Genomic DNA, 26,764 nt, shown 5'->3' with positions numbered 1-26,764 from the left:
CCCCCAACTCAGCCTGGGCTTTTTTCCCTGTCTCTTAACTCCACCAGTACAGCAGTGAGCTGAGCTCTGCGTGTGTGTGTATGTGTGTGTAGAGGGAGGAGTGGGGGGGCTAAGCCAAACCCGCCTGCCTGTCACTGGAGTTTTAGTTTGCATTCTGAAGAAAGGAGGAGGGGGAGGGAGGGGGAGGGAGAAGGGAGGGAGAATGTCTTGTTTGTGGCTTGTCAGCAATTGCTTGAGACAAGCTTCCATGTGTGAAAGCTACTTGGCATGAATGCCTGGGCCGTACCAAGTCTCCCGGCAGCGAGAGGGGGGAGGCCGAAGGAAAAACAGAGCCGCCCGGAGCAGACAATAGGCCCCTCAAGTGTTCCCCCCAAGTTGCTTTGATGTTGTCCTCGTGTCTTGGTACCAGGAGGCCGGGGGGCTTGCAAGGGAAGGGGCTCGGGTGTTGTTTTTGTTTTTTTGTTTCCTTTCACTTTCCACCCCCCCTTTTTTCTTTTTTCGCCTTGGCGGAAAATGATTCTCCAGAAATTCTCCTCATAACACACAATTTAAAAAAGAGAAAAGAGAGAGGGAGAGAGAGGGAGAGGGGAAAAAAAGAGACAGAGAGAGAGAGAGAAAGAAAAACAGGTAAGAGAGAGGCTACATTCCCTTCCCCTTCTGTGTGGCACCACAAGCAGCAGCAACACGAGCCCGAGAGGAGCTTGTTTGCTCCCCAGCCTGGAGCGCTCCATGCTTGGCAAGGAGGAGGGGAACCACGCATTGCTGGAGCTGCCTCCCTCGCCGGGTTGGGGGCCAGTGAGTGGCAGGCGGCTGGTCGCCTCGCAGGCGCTCCGGGGAGAGCGAGCCCGGGAATGCGTGCTCTTCTCTCTCCCGCTCTCTCTATGCATGCATGTATTGGAGGTGGCTCCTGGTAGGCGCTGTTATTTGGTTGCAGTTGCGCTTCTCTTTGCTCCCGCCTCCCCCCCCCCCCCCCGCCGCCGCCGCCGCTTTCCGTCTCCTTCCTCGCCCCGCTAAGCCCAAGAGAAGGGGGGCGGCTGCCGCTGCTGGGCAAGCGGAGGGGGGCGCGCGCGGAGCAGCAGGCTCCTGGCTGCCGGCCTCGGAGCTCCAAGCTTCCCCACCTCCCCTTTGCTCCTTCATTCACAGCTTCGGAGAGCGCAAGGGCTGCCGCTGTTGCTGCTGCTGCTGGCCCGGCTAAAAGCAGCCGCTTGCCTGGCGAGCAACAGCCCTCTTGGCTGGGGGGGCGGAGGGGGGGCGCGCCTTTGCACAAGACCCAGCCCAGCTTTGGGGCTGCCGCCGCCACTACTGCTGAGCGAAAGATGCACCGAGGTTGCAGGGCTCAGACTGGAGTGGGTAGGGAAGGAAGGGGCATCACGAAACTTTTCCCACTAGGGGTGGCGGCGGCGATCTCCGCCTCCTTGCCATGCGCCTCAGTCCCCCCCCCGGTAGTAAGAAGAGAAAAGATGCACACCCATCTAACCCACCCAAGGGAATTGTTTCATTGTGGCGTTAAAATTGTTCTCGCTGGCCACAAGGGTTAATGAGAAGGTCAAACTTAGCGCGGTTTTTATGTATTTATCTTTTTAATCGCGTTTCAGAAAGCTTGAGCCCCTTCGGTTTACAAAGAGGCGAAGGAAAGGAGCTCGGCCGTTTGCAAATGAACACAAAAGCTTTTCTTTTCGGAAAATGTTTTAACTCGGCCCCCCCACCCCCACCTGTTGGCTCCTTGTCGTGTTCTGTTGTGTCTTTTTTGCAAGATTTACTGGGCGATTGATACTGAGAATGAGGTGGGAGGAGGAATCGGGTTTTTTCACCCGCCTCTCTAATTGTACATATGTTGTGTTCTTTTGCCCCCCCCCTTTAAAAAAAACCTGGATGCCAGGAAGAATGAGACCATGAATCTTTTGTCATTGTTATATCCAGAATCTTGTGCTGTTCTGAGACTAGAGGACACGTCCAAATCTAGACGGTTTGCAATAAAGCTTGCGGGTTGTGTTTTTTAAGGGCAACATCTCTTACGGATTTGAGAGAGTAAACAACATTTTATGTAGAGAACGGTGCTATTTATCATTCAGCAAATAGCTGGCCGAGTGTGAGGGGCAACAATGTAAGGGGGTTGTGTGCTCAATGCTGCTGCTGCTTTTGGAGGGGATAACCTTAACTGCTGTTGAGGCAGTGCTCAAAAAGGGAGAGAAGAGCTGTTTCGCTATTGCTGCTCCTTAAAAATAATAACGTTGCTCTTCGTTCCTGTGGATTCCCATTATGTTTAAAATATTGATGGGATTTTAACTGAAACTGGATTCTCTGAGGTCTCATAGCTTTTATCACACACCATAAGTCTGGAGTGCATTACTTTTGGACAAATAGCAAGAATCTAGAAATCTGTAGAAGTCTTGACTGGCACAAATACTCCCCCCTCCCCAATGTCCCCCAACGCAACTGGAACCATACAGGAGCGGGTTGAGGAGGGTGAGGAAAAGAGGGAGAAAGAGGTCTAATGCTTTCCCAGCCCGGGCCTGTAGGAGATTACCATGTGCGTTAAAAGACTGAGCAGGATGGGAGAAAGGGGGAGGGAGACAAAATTGGCCTGAGACCCTCCTCTGTCTAGCAAGGAAAATGGAGGCTCTCTTCTGCCTCTGCAAAGTGCAGAGCATGAATTCTGTCTAGTGACTAGTCCCATCCCTCTACACACACTCACTCCAGCACTTCTTCCACACCCAAACTTTATTTGGGTGAGATACTATCTTTAATGTTAGGTGCAGCTCACAATGTACAATGCAGTTATAGGAGTAAATAGGAGGAAGGAAGATCAAAGTGTAATAAGTCAGGATAAGAGAAGGAACCCAAGTTTTGAGACCATTGGGTGCGGGACAGGCTGAAGAGAGAAAAGAGAGGAAGGGCACGGTTTTTTCTTAATGCAGGGCTGCTTTGCACACGACACTTTACCCAAACAGATATCGGGAGAAAGAGTGGTTACATCTATGCGCACCACTATAGGTGAAAATTCTACATGTGTTTTGTGTGTGTATGTGCGTGCTGCATATTCACATACTGGGAAAGTGTTATTGCGTATGTGCAGGTGTATGGGTGAAATTATGAGTGCGAAAATGTGTATAGTTGGATCGAGCTAGTATGAAGGGGGAGAGAAACAATGCAAATATGCAGATAAGGTGACAGGGCGACTCCAGAACTGAGGTTCAGAATAATCCATGAAAGCTCTTTCTGCAAGGTACATTTTGACATGAAAGAGGAGCTCTTGGTTGTTGTTGAAAATGAGAGGGATACAACTGAGCATTGCTGTTTGTTTGTGAAAAGGGTGGTAGATATATTTATAAAATTATGAGAATTATGTAGATAGGCCTTGTAGGAAGCATTATAAGTGAGTGAGGATTGAAGTTTTAGTGAGGTTTTGGTGGAGAAGGAAGGATCTCTGTTGGTGATCTAGTGAAGAAGCAGAGATCCTGAAGCTCTAACTCTTATCTTAACAATGTGGTATTGCTCATTACATTTGTGTGTATTGTGCAGAATTGGGCATCTACCACTGGTCAATCTGTGCACTTTCTTATATTGATATTAAGACTAAATTTGTTGGTTTATTTCATACATGGTTATAAATGTTCACAGATGCATATCAGAATGAGCAGTCGCACAATACGGAAAATGCATGTGGCAAAGAGTTCCTGTCTACATAAAGCACGCTTCTTTCATGAGGCAAAACATATGTATGCCATAAATATATAATACCTGTATTAATGCCAGGTGAGCTTATTTCCTTTCCATGTCTAATAGGCATTTACAGCAGCACAAAGGAGGCATAAAATTCTACCCTATTCTAATGGTTAATACAATAAATACAAATGCCGAATACTTTACAAAAATGTCAGATGTATTCCTTTACGAGGTGCAGAAACGTATCTTCTGTACCTCATCACAGAACATGAGATTAGAATGTCTCTGCTCTTCTTGTGTGTTACCATCTGAGTTTTGTGTGTTCCCTGGAATTGTTGTGTAAAACTTGAATGTGGTATAAGGTGCAGAATTTCATCATTTGATTTACTAGAAGTGTGCTGGTGACCAGTGGCATAGGAAGGGAGGTGTGGTGGGTGCGGGCCGACCCGGGTGTCATCACTGAGGGGGGTGACAAAATGGCAAAAATATGTGTTTTTAAATTAAGAAATTCCCATCGCAAAAGAAAGGTTTTTAAGTGCTTATGCTCACAATGTTAAGTAAATAAACCAGAAAATAACACTTACAACTGTAATTATCTTATTTTTCCTTTTTAAAAAAATATTTCAATGGGGGTGTGTGACAAGAGATTTTCCATACCGGGTACCACCTGACCTTGCTACGCCACTGCTGTTGACCTTCTGAAGTAATGCCCATAGCAAGGAGTTCATGGGGGGTGGCAAGGCAGAGAACCTGAATATGCAGGGGGCGGCAAGGAGCAGCATCTCAGAGGCTGGGGAGGGCAGTTGGCTCCGGTCAAGGATTGGAGGGTAGGACTCTACCTCTTCATTTCTCTGTCACTATAGAAAAGGTGCCATGGTGATCTACAAGTGTCTGCCTTCCCCCATCAGATAGAAGAAGGCCACAAAGCAAGAAGATAGGACAGAGGCTAGTTACCCTTATAACCCTACTCTCTCTATAGACCATCCCCATAAGGACCACAAGTATGGGTTATTTTTAACACTACTCACTCACGTTTTAAAAGAGGTGTGGCTTTTATGTGTGCAGTGATGGATGAGTGAATCTCTCACCTTGCATCTACTACAGCATAACTTCATTGTTTACGTTTTTGGGGGGGTCAGTGAGTTAAGTTTGCTTTAATTAAACTTCTGAGTTATGCTAAAATGCATAATTTTGATATATATTTTAAAAGATAACTGAAATATTTGCACAATAGTGTTTATATAGTTTTCAAAAAGGGTTTTAGGGTAAGTTTAGAAATTGATTTGAAAACCCATGCTGCTTTTCCAATCGGTACTGTTTTAACACTTTGGGGTTGGGGCTCCCCATCCTAATTCATTTAACACTTTTTAGCCTTCCTTTTAAAATGCCACCAAGGTGCTTTGCAAAAGTATCTTTTTATTTTTAAGCATTTTAACATAAATTAAATAATTGATTTCTAAAATGCTGTGCTGGCAATTATTGTATCTTCCCCACCATTAACGTGGCTGAAACTTGCAAGTAGTGTAAACGGAACAGTGGGATGTATGGAGCGTTGCAACCCCTGAAGTGCAGAAAGTCAATTGCAGTTTGGCATGTGGATTACAGCAGAAAGGCAATGATTTGAGGAGTGCTAGGAGTTGCTAGACAGCCTAGATGCACCCCAGTTGTCTAACTTCATTACATGGTAAACGTAAAGGACCCCTGGATGGTTAAGTCCAGTCAAAGGCAATTATGGGGTGCGGCGCTCATCTTGCTTCAGGCCAAGGGAGCTGGCGTTTGTCCACAGACAGCTTTCGCGGTCATGCTGCCAACATGACTAAACTGCTTGTGGTGCAACAGGACACTGTGACGGAAGCCAGAGCAAACGGAAACGTCGTTTATTTTCCCGCTATAGCGGTACCTATTTATTTACTTGCACTGGTATGCTTTCGAACTTCTAGGTTGGCAGAAACTGGGACAAAGCAACGGGAGTTTATGCCGTCGTGTGGATTTGAACTGCCAACCTTTTGATAGGCAAGCCCAAGAGGCTTAGTGGTTTAGATCACAGCGCCACCTGCGTCCCTTTTATGACATACTCCACACAGGTGCTGGACTTTCCTATTTCTGTCTCACTTGGAGACACCGTCTTCATCTTCCCATGTTCTTACTAAATACGCATGTCATCACATTGGGTCCATAGTAACGTGTATTATGTTGATCAGGGACTGATTTCATTGTTGTGAGAGCCTCTGCTTCCAGTATTGCTTTATTTTTTACAGTTTTGTAGCATAGTTAAGCATGTCCAGTATGTGTTTTGTTTCATTGAAAAGCTTTTTGGCATGAAAGACCCATCACACTGTTGTTGTTCTTTGCGCTTACTGCTTCGCATCAAGGATCCCCACCTGTTTGAATGCAGCCCATAATGCTGATACCTGCTCATGGCTGTTTGGTGCCCTATTTAATTCCAATCTAGTTCCTATTAGGTAAATCACAAAGCTCAACAACAGTGAAGCACTAATTGGCCCCTTGGTAGCAGACGGAGAATAAACGCTGCCAAGGAGCGTTAAGAGGAAAAGAAAAATGGGGTGACGGGCCCTCCAGCTCTGCAAGAAACACTGAGCAGCAAATCGTGGCTAGCAAGGTCAAAAACTGGCACTATATGAAAGGCGAGAGTTCATTTTTAGAAAGGACAACAGGTTGCTATTGCTATCTCTTCTTACAAGTGGCAGACTTGGGACAAAAGGAAATACCCGTGCAGGTTTTTGTACCATTTTCCTCTTTGAGAGCTGTGTTGATCTAATTAGATATTCATTTTTTAAATGCAAAAAAAAAATCCACTCATTTGCAAGCCTGACTCAAGGCCACAAACAAGTACTCCTTTTGTACCACTTATGCATTAAGGTGCAACCACCACCCTGGAAGAAAGCGGAAGGGCATCTAGATGCGCCTGCCATTTGACAGCTTCTGCTCTATTGTGACTGGAAGGAAAGAGAAAGAGAGAGGCTAAACTGGGTATTTAATTTTCGTTAAGCTTGCATGAATCATACCGGTGGTCACTTGCCAAGTGGTTCTCAAGAACTCCTTTGGCAGGCCTCATTTTCCTAGGCAGGATATTGGGCAGGCTAGAGTTAACAGACAGCAAGGTTGTTGGTATTTGCTTTACTAGCTTTCTCCACCAACATAGTTCCTGTCTAGCAGACACTCAAGCCACAAACATGGTTACCCTGCTTAGAATATTCATAAGCCGCAAAACCTATCAAAAATGGATAGGCCACAAGTTCTCTTGCTTGTTTCCCATTGACTCTAGACATTCCTTGCTTATGAGCACTCATACGCATAAACATACACCCTGAACAGGGAAGGTGTTCATTTTTTTATTATTATAATTCTTTTGCTGCACACAGTGTGGCCAGATGTACATATGCATCTCAGCTAACACAAGCGTTCTTGTTTTCTGCTTCACCGGGCATGCGAGAGAGACAGTATGTTCTAGTGGACTGAGCAGAGAGGTCCTGGAAGCCACTATTTGAGGTGTAGCCTGAGGCAAATCTGTCATCAAACCAGGATTAACTCTTTCCTTCTTTTTGTTCGACTTCTGTTTCTTCAAGACGTAGACAAATCCTGTTATCCGAGTGATAAATATATTTGTCATGTGTGTTGTTTGTTTATGAAGCATTACTCAGTTGTCTAATGTTGCAGGGCTCTTAAATTTGTGGTCAGCAGCTATTGCTTCATGTACACCCACAGTATTTGCACATCATGCAAGGCAGCGGCATCTTCCTCTACAAGGCATTCCCTCCAGAGTTATGGGGGCAAGGATGCTGGACAGTAAACATTTGCACAGACCACCACAAATCTTGTGCAAATATGTTTTCTCAGTACTTTAACATAGATGTAAGGTTGAAGACAATGTATTATAAAAATAGAACTTGCAATGCATCCTTCAGGTGTGGGATGAGCTTGGTTTCTTCCTGACTTCACAACTGAAATGCCAAGTGTGCAAACTGGCAAATCGAATGCTGGTTCATTTGATATTTTTGCTTCTTCCCCATGCTTGAGGTGGCCCGCTTGTCTCCCCCCCCTTTTATTTTAGAACACTACATGTTCATGAGGTCATTCATTCACCACCAGAATTGGCAATTTCCTGGGGTGGGTGGGAACTGGTTTTGAACAGGTGACTCATAACTATAAGCTTTTACCAGTCTCTTGTGGCTTCCCACAGGTTGGGCACTGTGAGACCAGGACTAGATGTCTGTTTAGCCTGATCCACCAGGGCTCTTGTGTTCTTTCTTCCTGGTATTTACTGGGGAAATGAGAAATCATTAACAGACCAGGGAAAATGACAAACTCAAAAAATTAAGTATGGAAATTGCATAGTTTTCAAGCAGTCTGGTCTTCTTTGTTTAAAATTAACAACAACAGCATTTTACTAAGCCTATGTACTATGTATAAGCAGTTAACACTGGACATAACCTACCCCTGCCCCCAATCTCACTGGTGCTGCCATGTAGCTCTCTTAGTTGTCAGCCTTAGAAGGAAAAGAGAGTTGTGGATGAATAGCTTCTGTGGCAAGGGATTTGTCTGCAGGCCAATGGACAAGAGAAAAAACCCAGATAGCTGATGGAACTGGTATGCATTTTTATTAGGGCTTCAACCCAATTTTAAGGAATAGTTTAAATTGATAGAGGTTGATTAGTTGATTGACCTGTTAATTAAATGTGCCTAAATTTCACAATAGTTTTAGCACTATAAAAAGCATAGAGTAGCACAAAATATCATGCATGTAAACGGATGAGGGCTTCCCCCCTTTTTTGTGAAACAAATTTGTGAAATGAATAAACCAAAAACCCCTCACAAGTAAATAAACCCACCCATTATACGTACTCTCAATGTATGTTAAAACATCTGTAGCAGTTATTAAGTGTCTCTGATGCAAACAAAACCAACTGAACTAATGTTTGATCAGGATCTGGTCAGCCCAGTGTAAAGCCAGAGGACTGTAGGAAATGGTTTCGTGTGGGTTCGCCATTTCTCTTTCCTGTATCACTACAGAACCAGTTCCCCAGCATGGTGTCAGAAGAGAGTGGCGCCCTGAGATCTATGGATGAAGGGTGGTATACAAATTTAATAAATAATAAATTAATGAATAATTAAGTTCATGAGAGCTCCATGCTCACTTTTACAGGCAAATTCTGGAGTTCCAATATGTTCATGCTAAGGTTGCCTACTCAATTTTTGGTATTAGTTCAGACCTTGATTAATTGAAGAATAATTATGTGATGCTAAGTTTGAGGCTCATAGCATCATATGGAAGTGGTCCCTTGAGCACATGTACGCAGACATGCTCCTTCAGAGTCCTTTAGCCATGCTACATTTAAGGAGCACCACAGTCCTAGGGTTTGGTAGGAACCAATGGCCCTGTTCACTAAAATAATAATAATAATACAAATAATAAAATTGCTTAGGCAACCAGTTCTGATGTTATGGGCTCAGAAATATGCGCACATCAAATGAATGTATTGAAGCCTCAGTAAGAGTTTCAACTAGCTAAAAGCCCTCAGTTACGTGACTGTTTAAAAATTATATTCATAAAGGTCTTATGCACAATTTTACATGGGTACAGAACTCAGTGGAGACCAGTTTTGCTTCAGGCAGCGTGGCAGTTGTGTCATTCTGGTAATTATCTATTGCATTTTTACACTGACTGTTCTTCAGTGAACTCATGTATGGGGTTTTCTCATTTTACCCTCACAACAACCTTGCAGGGCAGGTAGGCAGAGTAAGATAGGGTAACTGTCCCAAAGGTCAGTTAGTGCCTGAACTTGCATTCCCTTAGTCTAAGTCCAACATTCCGGACATTTTAGCACACTGACTTTGAATTCAGCTTAAAAAACAACAATGCAGATTGATTCCTAATATTGACTACCCTTTCTTTAATAGTCTAACGTGGGATGTTTGGAACGTGGGAGCAGTTCAATAGTGATTGATCCCACACCCTTGTTTGTTGATACATGTTGGCTTGTTAAATGTTAATTTTCTGCACAGTTTTCCAAGTGAAGTCTTAATTGTTAGCCTCTGAAAGATGAATACAGCAGGTGTTTTACAAAAGTGACTTAAACAAACGAGGGAGATGTGAAAGAGGCTTAGTAAAAAAGCAGCCACAATTGCAGTGCACAGAAGCAAAGTTTGGCCATTTTTAATTGTTTTTTTAAGGAGGGAAGCCAGGACCTCAGAGGATAAGTAACAACTAAATCGCACCTGTGCATCCCTAAGGACAAACCATTAGCTCCCAAAGGACTCAACCTGCACAGGCACAGAAAGCATGTTTAATAGTGGAGTGCAGGAAGAAGCAGATGGTCAAAATGCAAATATGCTGTAGTGGGAGATATAAGATAGAAATGATGTAAACTGTGGCGCAGCAGGTTAGCCTTTAAATCACACAACTGGGTTCTGGTTACAGCCAAATTACTTGCTTTGGCTTTACACACAAGTTCCACTGAGTTAGTGACACAACATTTCACGTGAAAAGATGGAAGAAGATTAGGTATTTTCACTCACTACCGAGTGGGTAATTTGTGTGCCTTATTCTTTGTGATATTAAGGCTGAAATCCTATTCATACTTGGAAGCAGACCTTGCTGAACAAGAGAATTTCACTTCCGGGTAAACATGCATAGAATCAGGTTCCACATTTGGAGTATAAACAGCTGAAGATTATTTTAGAAGTCTTGAAATTGACAGATAGGAAGACCTATCCCTGATGAGTTATCATTCTGCCACAAATTAAAGAGAACGGTGGAAGGTTCAGGCTCTTGATTTTCACAAATTATATCTCGTGAAAAATTAAATAAATATGGTGGTGGGGTTTTTTTTTGGGGGGGGGGCGAATATGAACCTTGTATTAATCATAGATTGTCACTAAACTGTGAAAGGCAGAATGGAGGCTGAAGTGGACCTTAAGCTTTTTCTAATGGAACTAATCTACGGACAGATTTATAGGCTATATCGGAGAACACTTGTTCACAGTGCTGTAGCTTTCTCTCAGAGTGTGTGCCTCTTTCGTTGTTCATTCCTGGATACGCCCCCCCTTCTTTTCTTTTTTGCTGCTGCTGCTGCTAACACAGCAATGCTACTAGGGCCAGTTGCACCATAGATTTCTGCTGTCTGGCTGAAGGCTGCTGATCTCATTTTGTATATGCCTCTTAGCAACACTCAGGTGGTAGCAACATTTAGTCTCTAAGGGCACATCTACACAAGGGGTTGACACATAGCAAAGAGTGTTATTGTTTTTGCAGTGTATTTGCTAATGTGCATCAGACTGTCTCCAAACATTCAAATGCATGTTGGATAATGTGTTTCGGGAAACATGTTAACATCACACCCTTTAAGACACATTATTCCCCTGTGTAACCATCTTGTTAAAAATTGGCTTCTCTTGTGCTAAATGCTGAGAAGTAAAGAACGATATTTAGCACAAAAAAACCCCAAACCCCACTTGTTCTGTGGTTACTATTCCCCCCGCCCCCCAGAAAAGCATCTCAAGGGCGACACATCTTGCCTCCTTGTTCAGTTCCTCCTCCTTTTCCTTGTATTTATTGCCTCATTTTATTAAAATACTTATATACTACTTTTCCAATTGTTCAAAGTAGTTTACAAACAAGTAAGAAGAAATACAAATTAAAACAAGCCCAACAAAATCCAACAGTCAGGCTAAACAGGCAAGCAAAGCTTCGGCCAAAAAGCAACTAAACACACACACACAGACAGAGAGAGAGAGAGAGAGAGAGAGAGAGAGAGAGAGAGAGATAGAGAGATACATACCTTTCAGCCCCTATGGGGGGAAAACAAAGAAGTAGCAGTTTTAGCCAGTGCTAGCAGGGAAGATCCACAGCTTCAGAGACTTTAAAAGCCTCCATTCCAGCTTTTGATGGGGCAGATCCATACCATGCATATAAAAAACATCCAGTGCGGCTGGCTTCCCCCAAAGTATCCTGTGAAATGTAGTTTCCCTTCCATTGAGCTACAATTCCCAGCACAAACTACATTTCTCAGGGTTCTCGGAAGGAAGCCATGTGCTTTAAAATGTGCACTGAATGTATGGTGTGGATTTGCCCTTGGCGACCTGACAGTGGGAAGCCTCTTCTAGCTGTTGAAACTACCTGTGGTCCCAGTGTATGGCCTGAAGACACAAGAAGCTGCTGCCTTGCTGAATTGAAGCCTAAGCAGCTATGAGCTGGGATAGTGTCTGGGTGAGACATCACTTGGGAGGCACTTGTAGGCTGCCTTGGGGTCCACGGTGGCAGAAATGTAACACCATAAATTATCCCTAATGATTATTTATTTTCAGTAGTATTATTTGTCACTTACTAAAAAAAAATTCTGTCTCAGAGAGACAATTATTATTTAACCTCATTTTGGGTGCATTCTAACATGGGATATATTCTGTTACTTTTCCTGATGATAATGCTAGTGCTTCTGTCCTATTTCTAGCATTCCTTTCACACTGCAGTACCTGTTGCATTGTGGAACGGTGGCTTTTTTTACTGATATACTGGCAGGTTGCATTAAAGTTCATTCACACAGTGTGGCACAATGAATGTCGTTCCCTCGTGAGTCAACCATAAAAACAGCAGGAAACAACTGTATGCCAGTATCCCACCCCAAATTTCATCACTTTACTCCCACGATTTTCTGGTTTAATGGTGTTGCAAGCCGATTATTTCTGGAACCAATTAACATGGAAATGAGCACTAAACTTCCACTGTATTCCACTAGGTTTCCAGAAGTGGTGTTTATGTTGTGTGAAAGCTCAAATATAATACGGAAATTAGGGAAATGCTGGCGGAACAGAACAAAACCCTGTGTGAATGCAACCTCATTGGAGCCTCTATCATATCTAAAAAGAGAAGCCTTGGAAAGTGCTGTTTTTAAATCCTGTATGTGGATTCACTTAGTCTTGATGGAAACACATTCTGTACACATTCAGAGCTACTTCTGCAGTAGTAACTCATATTCTTCCAGACTCTGCTGAAAACAGGTTATATGGCTAAACTCTGGCAACCCTGCCACAAATTAAGTTCCCTAAGAGGACAGCAAAGTATCTTGAATTCACCCTCAGATCCAGTTATCACTGTTTCTTATTGATCCTTTTTTCATTCAGTAACATAAATTGACCACCATTGCCTTAAAGCTGACATATTTTTCTCTGCTGTATCATTGGGAACTTAAGCCACAGGTCTTTTGACACCTAGGTGAGTTCCTTCTCAAGACATTTTGCTGCCTTGAGTGGGTCCATCCCAAGGGCACCCCAGAATCGCCACAAGTGCTGTGGAGAGTCTTTGGGCTCATCTCCCAGTTTGCATTCTGCATTGTGGACACGCCTCAAAATATTTATTCCTTAAGTGACCACTATTCTCAGGCTGGCCTTATGTGTATCAATCCACTTCATTAAAGTTTTCCAAGGTGTTGGGAACAACGCTCTTGGGAATGCATTTTTTACATTCCTAAGTCTGGGAAGTGCTACAGAAACCCCTGGGGTGGTGGTGGTAAATCAACCCATGATGACCTCATCACATAACTCCCAGGTAAAATTGCCATAAGAACAGACCCTCTAATTTGCAAAGTGCCTTATAATTCCCACTGTGCTCACAACTTCTCATTCACCCTTGTCTCCAGTTTACACATGGGAGGATCCTGAAAGACCTAAGAACCCACAATGAGTTTGTTGCAAAGGTATGGTGGCTTGAACCAGTTCACAGTCTAATTATATCTGTCCGCCCACATTGTCTCTCGTAACAGCAGCCATTGTTTCTTCCAATTAACATAAGGCCTAGTAAGATAAAATATCCTCCATTTGAAATGTATGGGTTTTTTTGGGGTTTTTTTTAAAAAGAGAGAATAATCTGAGTCAGACCCTGTAAAATCTTGCTCTGTAAATGTAGAAATCGTGACTACTGGGGGAAAACCCAAGCAGCTGGAAGAAAAAGCAGATTTATGTGGGTGCCTTTTAAAGCAGCTATATATATCTCTGGGTCCTTCACTATTTTTGGTATTATGATTTCAGCTGCAATCTTGAGGGCTAGGAAGGTATCTTTATATACATCTGTATCTATATCATCTATATTCAGGATTTTGGTTTAGTCTTCTCATTTCACCAAAGGGTCTGTTGCTCACTCCTATTGCACGATCACACGGCATTGCAGGCATTCCTGAGCACATTGGATGGAAGACTATGTACACAACAAGCTTCCCTTGTGCTTTGCCTGATGCTGCTTCCCCTCCCAAAGCTTTGTGTTCCCCTTCCTACCCTTAGCTTTATTCTGCTGCCATCCATGGGGATCATAACTTAAGCTTCTTATGGAAGATTTCTTGTTTATTTCAGTGTTCCACCTGCACATTTACCCACACGTTTAGTTGCATGCTACAATATCAAGCTGTCTCAAGGCATGGAAATATTTTTATAATCCCTGACAGCCATGATAAACATGCCTCCTTGGGAATAAACAAACAAAACACACACCTTGCTATCGACAGCAGTTTATGGCAGCTAGACCTTCGTCACTCATGTGCAGGGAACATCTAGGCTATCCTTTGCTAGTGAGGTGAAACACTGTTGGTGTAGGTGAGGCCGACGTAAGATTTCACCTAATTCCTGTGGTTTGATGCACTGAGCGATTACTGGGGGAGCTGTGCGCATGTTGCCAATCTGTCTCTTTCAAAGGAAAATTTATTCAGACGTGTTGCCTACGGTCAGTCAGATTTTGAAGGAAGAAATCCGCTAAATATTTCTTAAGGATTTGTGTTCTTTGTCCTGGTGCATTTTGATTGGGGTGGGGAGGGGGAGTGTGGATTGGCGATTATTTCAGAAATGAAAGATACGGGGACTCAGTGCTACTCTGACATTAAATGCAATTAAATGACATTAAATGCAATGAGCAGAAGGAAGATTCTGAAAGCCCCTGACTTCCAGAGATTATGATGCTTTTGAAAATCCTGAATGGAATGCAAATGTACTTATAGATGAATGTAGCATTGAGCACAAACCCTGGAGTATCAGTCCTGAAGCTGACTAGACCACAGCAATGGCTCTCAGTTTGTTCTCAGTGGGGACAGTTAAAGGAGGGAGAAAAGTCAAACCTCTTTTTTTTGGGGGGGGGGGTCTGTCATGCTGGCCACATGACCCAGAAGCTGTACGCCGGCTCCCTCGGCCAATAAAGCGAGATGAGCACCGCAACCCCAGAGTCGTCCGTGACTGGACCTAATGGTCAGGGGTCCCTTTACCTTTACCTGTATATATGGCTTAGTGGCTTATAATTGTTATTATGATCTTCTATAACGTACACATTTTAACAGGAGACAAAGAAAGATCCACCACTTTTAAACGATATAAATATGTTCTGTAAATGGCACCAGATATGTGTACGTTGGCTGTGAAAGCCCACTCCTTTAAATGGGCAAATGTCTTCCCTGGCTTTGACTTAAATGAGCCATTCTCCCCCAACCCTCCTCCCACCACTGATTGCAGAGGAATTAGGACAGGCATAGGCAAACTCCAGCCCTCCAGGTGTTTGGGACTACAATTCCCCATCATCCCTGACCACTGGTCCTGTTAGCTAGGGATGATGGGAATTGTAGTCCCAAACATCTGGAGGGCCAGAGTTTGCCTATGCCTGAATTAGGATCTTATCTAGCCCCTCCTCCATTTCCCATGTGTTGTTGTTGTTGTTTAAATTTGTATACTGCCCTATACCTGCAGGTCTCAGGGCAGTTACAACATTAAAATCACAATATAAAAGCAGATAATACATAATAAAAATCAATTAAAAAACAATCCAGTACCCTCCCCAACCCCAAAACACCATTTTAAAATTAAGTCTCCCAAGAGTCTACCAGAACATTGCCACAGCAGGCCTCAGGTTTGTGACTTAAGACACTTGCATAGCAAACTTCTTGGAGAACAGTTTATAAACTTGCAGAGAGAAACAAGAGCATATTTCTCTTGTAAATGTCTATGCCTGGTGATCAGAAGTAAGCTCTCTCGTGTTCAGTGGGGCTTGCTCCCAGTTAAGTGTGCAAATGATTACAGCCTGAGAGGTATTTCTAAAGATGCAGAATTGTTTCTGGAGCTCTTGGGATCACTTTACACATTAAGTGGTGATTCAGTTGTTGATGATCTGTGGCTTCCCACCATTTCCTGCTAGGTGTTCATGTACATGGTCCTATTAATCCATTATATGTTATGTGTACATGTAAAATGTTTTATTAATTTAGTTAAATAAGCAAACAAATATTATATCTCTTCCGATTGATATTTTAGCTCAGGAGCACCAACACTTTAGAACTTCTTGCCTGTTGATAACAAGGAAGTGCCTTTGGAAGTAGAACAGAATCCGTTTTGGAAGTCTGTTCAATTTCCAAAACCTTCGAAAACCAAATCGTGGCTTCTGATTGGCTGCAGGAAGCCGCAGAAGCCCTTTCAGATGTTTGGGTTCCAAAAGAACATTCGCAAACTGGAACAATCACTTCTGAGTTTGCAATGTTCTGGAGCCGAAATGTCCAAGTTCTAGGGTGTTCGGGATCCAAGGTAAGAATGTATTCTTTTAAGTGCCTGCTAAAAATGTTTCTGTTCTGGTAAGACTATTTGGGCGTCTAGAAGCTAACATGCATTTTAGTCTGTTTTTAGCTTTTTGGTTTGATTTTAATTACGTTTTGATTTTTTTTTAAATCCCTGTTTTTAGCATTGTTGTTTAGAGGTTCTCTTTGCAGTATATATTTTGCAGTATATATTTTTTGTTAAATAGATAAAATTAAAAACAAACAAACACCATGGGTGAAGTGGCCCTCGCAATAATTTCATTATCCTTATTTTAAAAATGAATAAATTCTTGCCTTGAAACTTGGAGTAACCTGGGGAGTTCGGATGAAAAACAGCTTTTCCATTAAGACTTTGCCCTAGAAGACTTCAACTCAAGTTCTACTTCAGCTGTGGACTCACTGAAAGACCCTGAGCAAATCACGATCTTTGAATCAATTCCTTATCTTGAAAGTGGGAATAAGAATTTCCATTTATTTTGGGGTGTTGGGGGTTGTTGTGAAGGGAAATGACACACAGAGAATGCACTTATATTACAGCCGTAAGAGCAATTACAAGTCATTAATAATAGAAATGAGAAGATTTGATTACTCTCAAACTGTCACACTGAGCAAGTTGTGCAAGCTCTGTTTTTTCTCCCTCTGTTGGATGGGGCAGGGGGTTAGCCTGGGATTTGTCCTGATAGATTTACCTGATTCCCCAAGAGGCTATGGGATCAGCAGTCCAAGACATGCATTTCAGGGTTCCTTGAAGTGTCGCAGAGGATGCTGGGGATCAAATTGCAGAATGATCATATGATCCCAGAGTTGCATCCTAGCATCATCTGTGAACACTGCCTGAATTCCTGAAGTGTATTCCTCAAATTGCACATCACTCCCCATCAGCACCCTTAAAAATATTGCTTCCCTGAAGTTGTTGTTGTTGTTGTTTAGTCGTTTAGTCGTGTCCGACTCTTCGTGACCCCATGGACCAGAGAACGCCAGGCACCTCTGTCCTCCACTGCCTCCCGCAGTTTGGTCAAACTCATGCTGGTAACCTCGAAAACACTATCCAACCATCTCGTCCTCTGCCGTCCCCTTCTCCTTGTGCCCTCCATCTTTCCCAACATCAGGGTCTTCTCCAGGGAGTCTTCTCTTCTCATGAGGTGGCCAAAGTACTGGAGCCTCAGCTTCACGATCTGTCCTTCCAGTGAGCACTCAGGGCTGATTTCCTTCAGAATGGAGAGGTTGGATCTTCTTGCAGTCCATGGGACTCTCAAGAGTCTCCTCCAGCACCATAATTCAAAAGCATCAATTCTTCGGCGATCAGCCTTCTTTATGGTCCAGCTCTCACTTCCATACATCACTACTGGGTAGTGATCCCTGAAGTACTGTTTGTGAAATCAGGCCAGCCTAGGGGACTTAATAATACATCTTTTCATAAGGATGACAGGTTGCAATTCCTGGTGTAATGGAACGGCTGTGTACATTGTGACTCCCTTCCTGGAAGAGAACTTTGTTTTTCCTCCGCCTCTTTTCCTTGCTGTTGAGATCCTTATCTTTGTTTCTGCCTTTTGTGTGTTTCCCTTCCTCATGTACCTCCCTCCCTTCTGTTCGTGTCATTTTCCATTTTCTCTCTTTGCATGTCTCCATTCTTCTGTGTGTGACAGTTTTCTCATCTGTCCTCCCTCTGGCATCCCTTTTTACTCCCTCTCCCCACACTGCAAGCTTGCCATCATTTCCATCTTTTCCCTTCTGCTACTTTTCCTTTTCTTCTTTCTTTCTCGTGCTTGTTATGCCCCACCCCTTCCAACCCTTCTCTTCTTGTACCAAATAGAAGATGTCAAAAACAGTGGTACCTCGGGTTACAGACGCTTGAGGTTACAGACTCCGCTAACCCAGAAATAGTACCTTGGGTTAAGAACTTGGCTTCAGGATGAGAACAGAAATTGCGCAGTGGCGGCGCAGCAGGAGGCCCCATTAGCTAATGTGGTGCCTCAGGTTAAGAACAGTTTCAGGTTAAGAACGGACCTCCAGTACGAATTAAGTTCTTAACCCGAGGTACCACTGTAATTCAGCTCTGCAAGCAACCTGCTTAAGCTGGTCCAAGGCCAAAAGTACCTTGTAGAATCAGTAGTCTCAGACCACCAGAATTTCTCCCACATTGGATGAAATAGTAGCACTACAAGAACATCCCTGTGAATTGTGCCCAGTGCAATGCTTTCGCCATTGTACAAAGCATGCTTGAAGCTCATGCTGACCATGATTGCTACGCTCCCTCTTCTTCATGCTTGCTCTCTGTAATATAACTGAAGAAAAAGCAGATAATTGGTGGAGTTTCAGAAGATGCTCTGTGTACAAAGCTGCCTTATACCATTGCTATCAGACATGAATCAGACTCAGAGAGGAAGAAAGAGGAAGTTGGTATGTTCCAGCCTGAGCCCTGACTTGTGTTCACGGAAGGGCAGTTTGAAATATATACACAACAGCAGTGGTTGCCTCAATCAAGTTTGAACTCAGAGAAGTGACTGCAGTCTTCACGATTCTTGCCAGTGCAAGCTTGATTCACAGCTCTAGGTCAGCTCTTGAAAGATCACCAGAGCTTGACTTTTCGACAGAACCATAATGAGTCATTTCTCCAGAAAGAATTAGGATATGTCTTCAGAGGTCCGTCTCCTAATTCTTGCTTGAGAGAAATCTCCTGACAAAGAGTGTCTAAGGGACAATCCACAGGCTACCATCTTACCCTTCCTTGTGAAATCAGAGGAGCCCATGCTGGTTTTCCTAATGACCCCTTGTGCCATGCTGATGAACAAAGGAATCATTTTAAGAAAAATAAGTAGCACTAAGTAGCGATGACAGAGGACGAGATGGTTGGACAGTGTTTTCGAAGCTACCAACCTGAGTCTGACCAAACTGCGGGAGGCAGTGGAAGACAGAAGTGCCTGGGGTGCTCTGGTCCATGGGGTCATGAAGAGTCTGACACGACTAAACGACTAAACAAGAACAACAACAACAAAGTAGCGATGAACATGGAAAGGATCTAAACTATTGTTAAAAGTGCTTGCTTTGGTTGGATGTTTCTTGAACACACAGGACCACAGGAGAATGAAGGAAGCTTTCGTGCTGCCAGCTAGAAATGTCTTTGATGTGCAGGTATCAGGGTGGATAAAAATCAATGATTTTTTAAAAATAATTTTAAAAATCGGTTTTTTTTATTTAAATCAGATTTTTTTTATTTAAATCAGATTTTTTTTATTTAAATCAGATTTTTTAAATAAAATGCTTTTGGATGAATTTTTTTCCCTAAAGATAGTTTTCTATTTAAGTTACATTATAGTCCAAAGGCTATTCATCAGGAAATAAGGATTTGTTGTAAGTTTTGCATGTGTGCTAAAACTCAGTCTAAATTGTTTTTTGAAAAAAACAACAACACATTTAACCACATCAGTTAACAAACATGGATACATATGCTATAATGTTATTGCTTTAGTTAAATAAATTCTTTAAATTGTTACTAAGGAAATTATTATTTTTCTCCTTCCAATAAAGTACATCAGAAAAGTTGTCTAACTATAAACAGTTAACTTATTAAACCTTACAATAATTTTATAATTAACTGTCTATGTATTTCTAATAGTATAACCAAATCAGTAATTTTTGATACAACTGTAAAAACTACTCTGAAAAATTTATTATTCCAAAAATAAAACCTTCCTCTGCTTGTAAATATTAAGATTATGCCTGCCAGAATGAGTCTTTCTTTAAATAGAAAAAAAGAAAAAAAAGATTTAAATCAGGTGTTACTGACTAGTGATTTAAATCGTGATTTAAATCAAATCCACCCTGGCAGGTATCACAGTATCTTGGACATGAAGTGTTCTTCAAGGGTTGGGGACTTGAGAAATTGTAAGCCTTTCTCCTAAACAGTAAGAATTGTTGTTCAGCATCATATATTTCCAAGAAATGGCCATTAATATAAAGCAAAGTTTGGCCTCACCCTAGAACAAGATTGCTTCCAGACGATCTGTTGATTCATCCTGATTTATTGGTGGTGAGATTAGACAATGCTAGTTATTCATTGAGAATTCTGATTTGTTTTCAGGGAGCTTAGATGATGCTTCATCAAACAAATGTTTGGTTTTCCCAGTGTATTTTCCTGCCACTTACCTTATTGCCAAAAATCTGATTTTGTGAGCAAAGTGGGATTGTTCCACAAGCGTTCCAAATGAACTATCCTAACACAACTTGAATTTGCTGGTATGTGATTGAATCCCACCTTAAAAGAGTGGCAGCCCAGAATCACCAAAACAGGAGGACAAGCACACAATCTTGCTGTATAAACACAGGCAGGGATACAATTTGTGGTTTTAAGATAAGGAGGTCTGTAGTTGGCTGAGTCTCCTAAAACTAAAAACATTTCGTTTCTGGTTTGATTTCTACTGATCATACACATGGCCAAAAGCCTCCTGGTAGCAGAATGAGTTTTATGCAGGCTTCCGGAAAAGTTTATTTATGGGCAAGAACCTTTAGCTGTTGAATACAGCATTTTAAAATTTAGGAGAAATGTAAAATGATTTGCTGACGAAAGGAAGTCCTTATCCACAGACCTTGGTGAAATCTATTGTCTGTGGCCTTGAGATGTGAATGAGGGGAATTGCCAATCACCATGTTTTTTTGTGTTGACATCACTGGAATGCTACTGAGAACTCAATTTTGGGCAACATTGGTCAGGACAAGATTATACAGAATCATCTATGGTGCAGAACATTCCATAGACTCTAAGAGAGATTTATGTAAAAGATGAATGACTTCCTTTCTGCAGTTGGGTCCCTATTAACTCGTTCTGAATAAGCCAATGTTAAGAGTTGGGAGATACCTTTTAAAAAGTATGTCATGCGAGAAAAGCTACTACTGTAAGCATCATGGAGGAGGCAAAAACATAAGGGAAGTTAAAGCACACTGAGCGAATTTCAGAACCAAATGCCCTGGTGTCTTGTTTTCCACTGGTACAGTTCCTGAATGGTGCTAGGTTCTCCCAGGCTTTTACTTGTCTCATCACAGTGCTTAAAAAGTGGCTGGTAAGCAAAGCACATAATAGAATAATAGAATTGTAGAGTTGGAAGGGACCGTGAGGGATTATCTAATCCAACCCCCTGCAAGGCAGGTATCTTTTGCCCAATGTGGGGCACGAACTCACAACTCTGAGATTGAGTCGCATGCTGTACTGACTGAGCCATCTGAGCCATAGCAAGGAATAACGTCCTATGCAAGAGATAGCTAGAGTATTGGGGAGGCCTCAAAAGCTAATGTAGTGTGGAATCACTGGAACAAGTGTCTGGAGCCTTTGGCCCTCCTGATGTTGCTGAACTACAACTCCCATCACCCGTGCTTGCTTGAGCTCATGGGAGTTGTAGTTTAGCAGCATCTGGTGGCCGAAGGCTCTCCGCAACTGAAATAGGGATTAAAAGCAAGCCTTGACTACAGCTTGTGGTTAGCAAGGCAGGAGCTTGACTGCAAAGTCTGAGTTTAGATGACACACTAAGCCAAACCTTGGCTTTTAAGTGCTCTGCAAATTAAAGCCATTTTGGTTTTATGACGGGTTGCAGAGCAGTTTAAAATTAAATCATTGTGCTTTTTAATATGTGCAAGCCTTGAAATTTCTGCCCACCTAAAATTGGCGGTCGAGTTTCTAGCACGTGGAAGCACAATTTCTTCTGAAGAATAAATCAGGTTCTTTTGGGACTAAGTGAAGGGAATTATGGAGGGAAATAACTGCTTTTCGGAAGCAATGTCCCATATAAAAAGCAAAAGGTTGAAAAGTCCAAGAATCACCCTTGTTTTTCTTGTGGACTCCTGGAAGTCATATTTGTGGGTATAAATGAGATCATTTGGCCTAATTAGTTCCAAGCTTAATTAGCAGCAATTATCCCAACATGGGAGTAATACCCAAGTAGGAAGTACTGAGTCCTCGATTAGATAGATCTCTAATTGGTGTTACAATATTGTAATTAAAGCCAGCTTATACGCCTCTGCCTCCGCAAGCGATTTGTTTTATGTCTGATTAAACAGGGAGTCCAGCAGCCTTAAGGAGACCATTGAGCAACTGATTCAGAAGATTGCTATCCCTTGTTGTATGTGTGTGTATGATGAAATCTATCTGTAGAAGTGGTCTAAGCCAAATTAATATGTTCTGCAACTCCTCTAGAATTAATGAAGTTGCAGTGGGGGCCAATTCCGCCTAGAGTGTATGACCTCTATATAATGCACATTAAAAGTGTGCACGCATTTGAACGTGTACTTTGGCAATTACATACTCAGCTGACTGCAGGTTAACATCTGCATCTGTGATCAGAAGACGCAGGACCAAGTGTAGTTGACTGCCATATGATCTGGCGTTTGTTTCTTCCCATTTATTATTTCCCCCCCTCCCGCAAAGGTATCCATGCATCCCGCTATTCAAGTTCTCCTAACAAATAGATTTGGAAGTGTAGTTACCTGTTGTGAACTTGTGACACAATTTTGTTTTCATTTGGATGAACTCCTGAGTATAGTTAATCCTAGTAATAATAATAATAATAATAATAATAATAATAATAATAATAATAATTTATACCCCGCCCACCTGGCTGGGTTTCCCTAGCCACTCTGGGCGGCTTCCAACAAAATATTAAAATACAATAGTCTATCAAACATTAAAAGCTTCCCTAAACAGGTTACTGGGTGGTGGTGGTGGGGTACATACAGTAAATTTGACTTGTTTTGGTTTCCAGCCATTATCTGTAATCTCTCCAAACCGCCTTTGCCCTGTCCATGGACATCCATTAAAAACTTGTGGGAAAGGAAAGGGAAAGAATTTGTCTTCTGAGTGTACCAAAACACAACACAACATGAGTGAATGCCCTTTCCCCAAGTTCCATAGGTGTTGTGGGCAAACAAAAGATTTATTTGTCGAGCATTTCTTTGCCCAGTGTGAACATAGGAAGCTACATGTCCACCTAGCTCAGTATTGTCTATAAGTTAAGGTTACAATTTTTTTTTCAATGAATCCGAGGACACTTTTCAACTTCCTACTAAATAGATGGATTTTGTATGGGGGCTGGTTGTAAATCCAGGGACTGTCCCCAGGAAACAGGAATGTCTGCTAACCTTACTATAAGTGGCTTTCCAGAGTTTCAGACAGGGAGTCTTGTCTCAGCCCTGTGTGGAGAAGCTGCTGTTTGAACCTTCAAAACGCAAAGCAGATGTTCTAATACTGAGGTATGACTCTTCCAGGGTCTGTTTTCTTCACTGGACACAAAAGGTGAGAGGAGGGACCTCATATGTGATGTTCACCTACAAATATGCATCACCAAAAAGAGATTCCAGTTGCATGTGGTGACCTGGCAACTGCATCTATTGAGTCCTGTTTGACATCTCTGTCTGTCTATCTGTCTGTCTTTTAAGTTTAAGCAAATGTGATAAGCTCAGGTTTTAGGCAGTGGGAAAACATTGAAACCTCCCAGGAAACTCTGTAATTGACCTTGAGTTGGCTATTCAAAAGACTTTAAAAAAATAAAGAATGTAGTATGAAAACAGTTTAATGCCGTCACTTGCAGGCTAAAGTGGGACAAAGGGTTTTTATCATTCCGTGTTATTTTGCTTACCAATACCAGTATATCTGTGTAATCTGTGACTGTTTCTTTCTCATTCTTTCCTGCCCCACTGCAACTGTTAATACAGCACTGGTCTCCAGTCTGCTTCTGTAAAAGGATTAAAGGTGTGTTTATCTAACCTACTGGTTAAGATCTAATTATCACTGGCTGTAATATTTGCATTTCATTGCCATTCAATTTGCACCTTATGATTTCCGCCTTTATGTACCTGCAAATTAAAATTTCACTTCCTGTATTTGGTGAAGTGGATTTGAGTCCACAAAAGCTTAGGTTATAATAAATGTTATTGTTTTTGCCACAAGAGACCTAAACAGCTGCTCATCTTGAAATGCTTTCCATGTTCTAGAACTCCAAAGAAAACATCACCTGTTGAATTATAGACTGTCGTGAAGCAGTTAACGTGCAGAAATTCTTGGAGCTGGGGCAGGGGGAGAGAATCTAAATAATGCATTGTATGACTTCATTAGAAAGCAATTAATAAACATGCCAAAAGTCATTATCTATTCAGAATTGTTTTCTTTGCTCATTTGTTAATTCTGACCTCTCATTTTCAAAGGCAACTTTTTGAATGAGATATTTCCATGCAGTTTTTGAAATGAATTAAATTTTGGAATATTCGGAATATTCTGGCTGATGTTGTTTCCATTTAAAAAAGGATTTTATTTTTTGGTTTAAAAAAGCTTTTGTACAGTGCCCTCTTGGCAAAACAAGATAAAAACATTTAAAGTCAATTTGAGAAATCTTTGAATGCACAATTTCAGATGTAACCTTTGTGTTAAACCAAGACGAGGGCAGCGACTCGGTTCATGTAATATTCAGATTGCAACTTGCCCTGCCTTTCAGGGTGAGTTATAGAAAGCATCACATTGTTTTGTTCTAATAGCCCTATGTGGAGTACAGCTTGCCCTGGTGGTTCTCAGATGATACAGCCCCACTGCATTCCTTTGCCTTGTCATATTGCAGCCTGCAACTTAGCCGTCAGACTTAATGGTTTTGTGGCAGCTGTGCTGATTCACACTTGTAGGGGGGGGGGGGAGAAAACAAAAAAACTCCACAGCTAGATTGCTACACCAGCCTTCAGTCAAGAACTGCAAATGAATGTATTGATAAATTGAGAGCAAAATTTACTGCACTACTGGAAGTGTTTTAGAATTAGGATGAAGGAAGCAAGACTTGTACCAGTTAGATACTTGATCAAACTGACATTGCAGGTCTCTGGCAAGTTTGGAACAGTTCCTAGATCCTCACTCAACCAGCAAAACTGAGTACAAGGAGAAAAAACGGAGATAGAATTATTTGGACAGGAAGCTAGAAAATGTAGAATCTTATTTCCCATTTCCTAACCTGAAACTGAAGGTCTGAAAAGATACCCCCATCTCCTGATGACTGGCTGAACCTAGCAGTTCAAATCCTTTTACTAAAGGGCTTAAAATTCCAGACCTTGATGTAAGAGGAGTAAATCAGGAATGATGGCATCAGCCATTGCCTAAAAGTGGGCTGTGAACTTTGTTTCAAAGGCTTCCTACCAAAAAAAGCCCTTAATTCTAAGCAGGACTTTTTTTCAGCTGGAACATGTCAGAACTCAGTTCTGGCACCTCTCAGGTGGGCACCATAAGAGAACAAAGGAGGTGTTCAGGATGAGTTCCAAGACCTCTTTTTCTAGAAAAATAGCATTGATTCTAAGAATTGCTCAATTATCCTTGTCTAGAGAATACCAGCAACAACTAGCTTGTTCTCCCTCCAATGGGGTATACTCAGCACAGTACATATCCTATTCTGAATGTAGGCTCCCAAATTGGGCAGGTGAATGTGATATGATGAAGGCCAAACATATATACAGATAGGAAATCCATAGTTGGTGGGCCCAGCTCCTGCAGTTGAGTGACCTATCAATCAGATAACAATCACTTTGTATCTGATGGGTGTGGGAATATTAGCTGAGCGTATATAAGAATATAGTTTGTTTATTTAATATTTTATCCCACTTTTAAAATTAATAATTTATTTACACATTTTTTTAAAATAATAATAATAAAAAAATAAGCAAAGAGGCTTATTTATTTATTTATTACGTCTCTATACCATTCATTAAGTCCTCTGGGCAATTTACAAAATGCAAAATGCAATTGAAAAATGTAAAAGCAGCATCAACAAACTACATACAATACAGATCAGCAGAATACTCCCCACCTACCCTCACCCAAAAAAGGTCACAATAAACACAAGCAGCATGCAGTGAACTAAAACCAGCATAAAATCTAGGAAGGAGAAAATAAACTTGTGGAACAACTTTTTAAAAACCACCCAAAATATGTGACAGTTGTATGTCAAAAAGTGCTGGGAAAATATAAAGTTATTTACCTGGTGTATAAAGGGCCATTCTTTAGGCTAATTTTCACCAAGCTGGCATCCGGATATTTTGGACCAAATCCCTCATGAGTCCCAGCCGGCATGGAGGGCACCAGGTTGGCAAAGGCTGATGTAGGCAGCAGAGGAGCCTTTCTGGGAAGGGTATTCCACAAATGAGGTGCCACCATAGAAAAGCCTTTCTCCTTACTTAGTCTTGCTTCATTAGGTGATAGACTTGTGAAATAATTGTCATAGAGCATGCTGGTCAGTGGTAAATTACTAATCCCTCCAACCCAAGGGGATTCTAGCCTAACTTAAGTATTTCTGCCTATATTATAACTGTTTCAAGTATGGCTATAATTTTGTCAAACTAGACCTAGTTGGACGCGGGTGGCGCTGTGGGTAAAACCTGCCTAGGGCTTGCCGATCGCATGGTCGGCGGTTCGAATCCCCGCAGCAGGGTGAGCTCCCATCTTTCGGTCCCAGCTCCTGCCCACCTAGCAGTTTGAAAGCACCCCTAAGTGCAAGTAGATAAATAGGGACCGC

The 26,764-nt window shown here is 42.1% G+C and overlaps 1 protein-coding gene across 1 annotated transcript in view; it reads left to right on the top strand.

The window, feature by feature from the left end:
• Positions 1-505: 505 nt before the first annotated feature.
• Positions 506-26,764, top strand: part of BCL9 (BCL9 transcription coactivator) — a 100,933-nt gene continuing 74,674 nt past the window's right edge. Inside the window, exon 1 of the mRNA XM_083736060.1 lies at positions 506-627. The gene's annotated coding sequence lies outside the window, so the exon portion shown is untranslated. The remainder of the gene's footprint in view (positions 628-26,764) is intronic.

Source organism: Podarcis gaigeae (genome assembly GCF_964106915.1).
Source record: "Podarcis gaigeae genome assembly, chromosome: 4".
NCBI classification, from domain to species: domain Eukaryota; kingdom Metazoa; phylum Chordata; class Lepidosauria; order Squamata; family Lacertidae; genus Podarcis; species Podarcis gaigeae.
The sequence above is the reverse complement of the archived record's forward strand: the minus strand, read 5'-3'. Positions and strand labels throughout refer to the sequence as shown.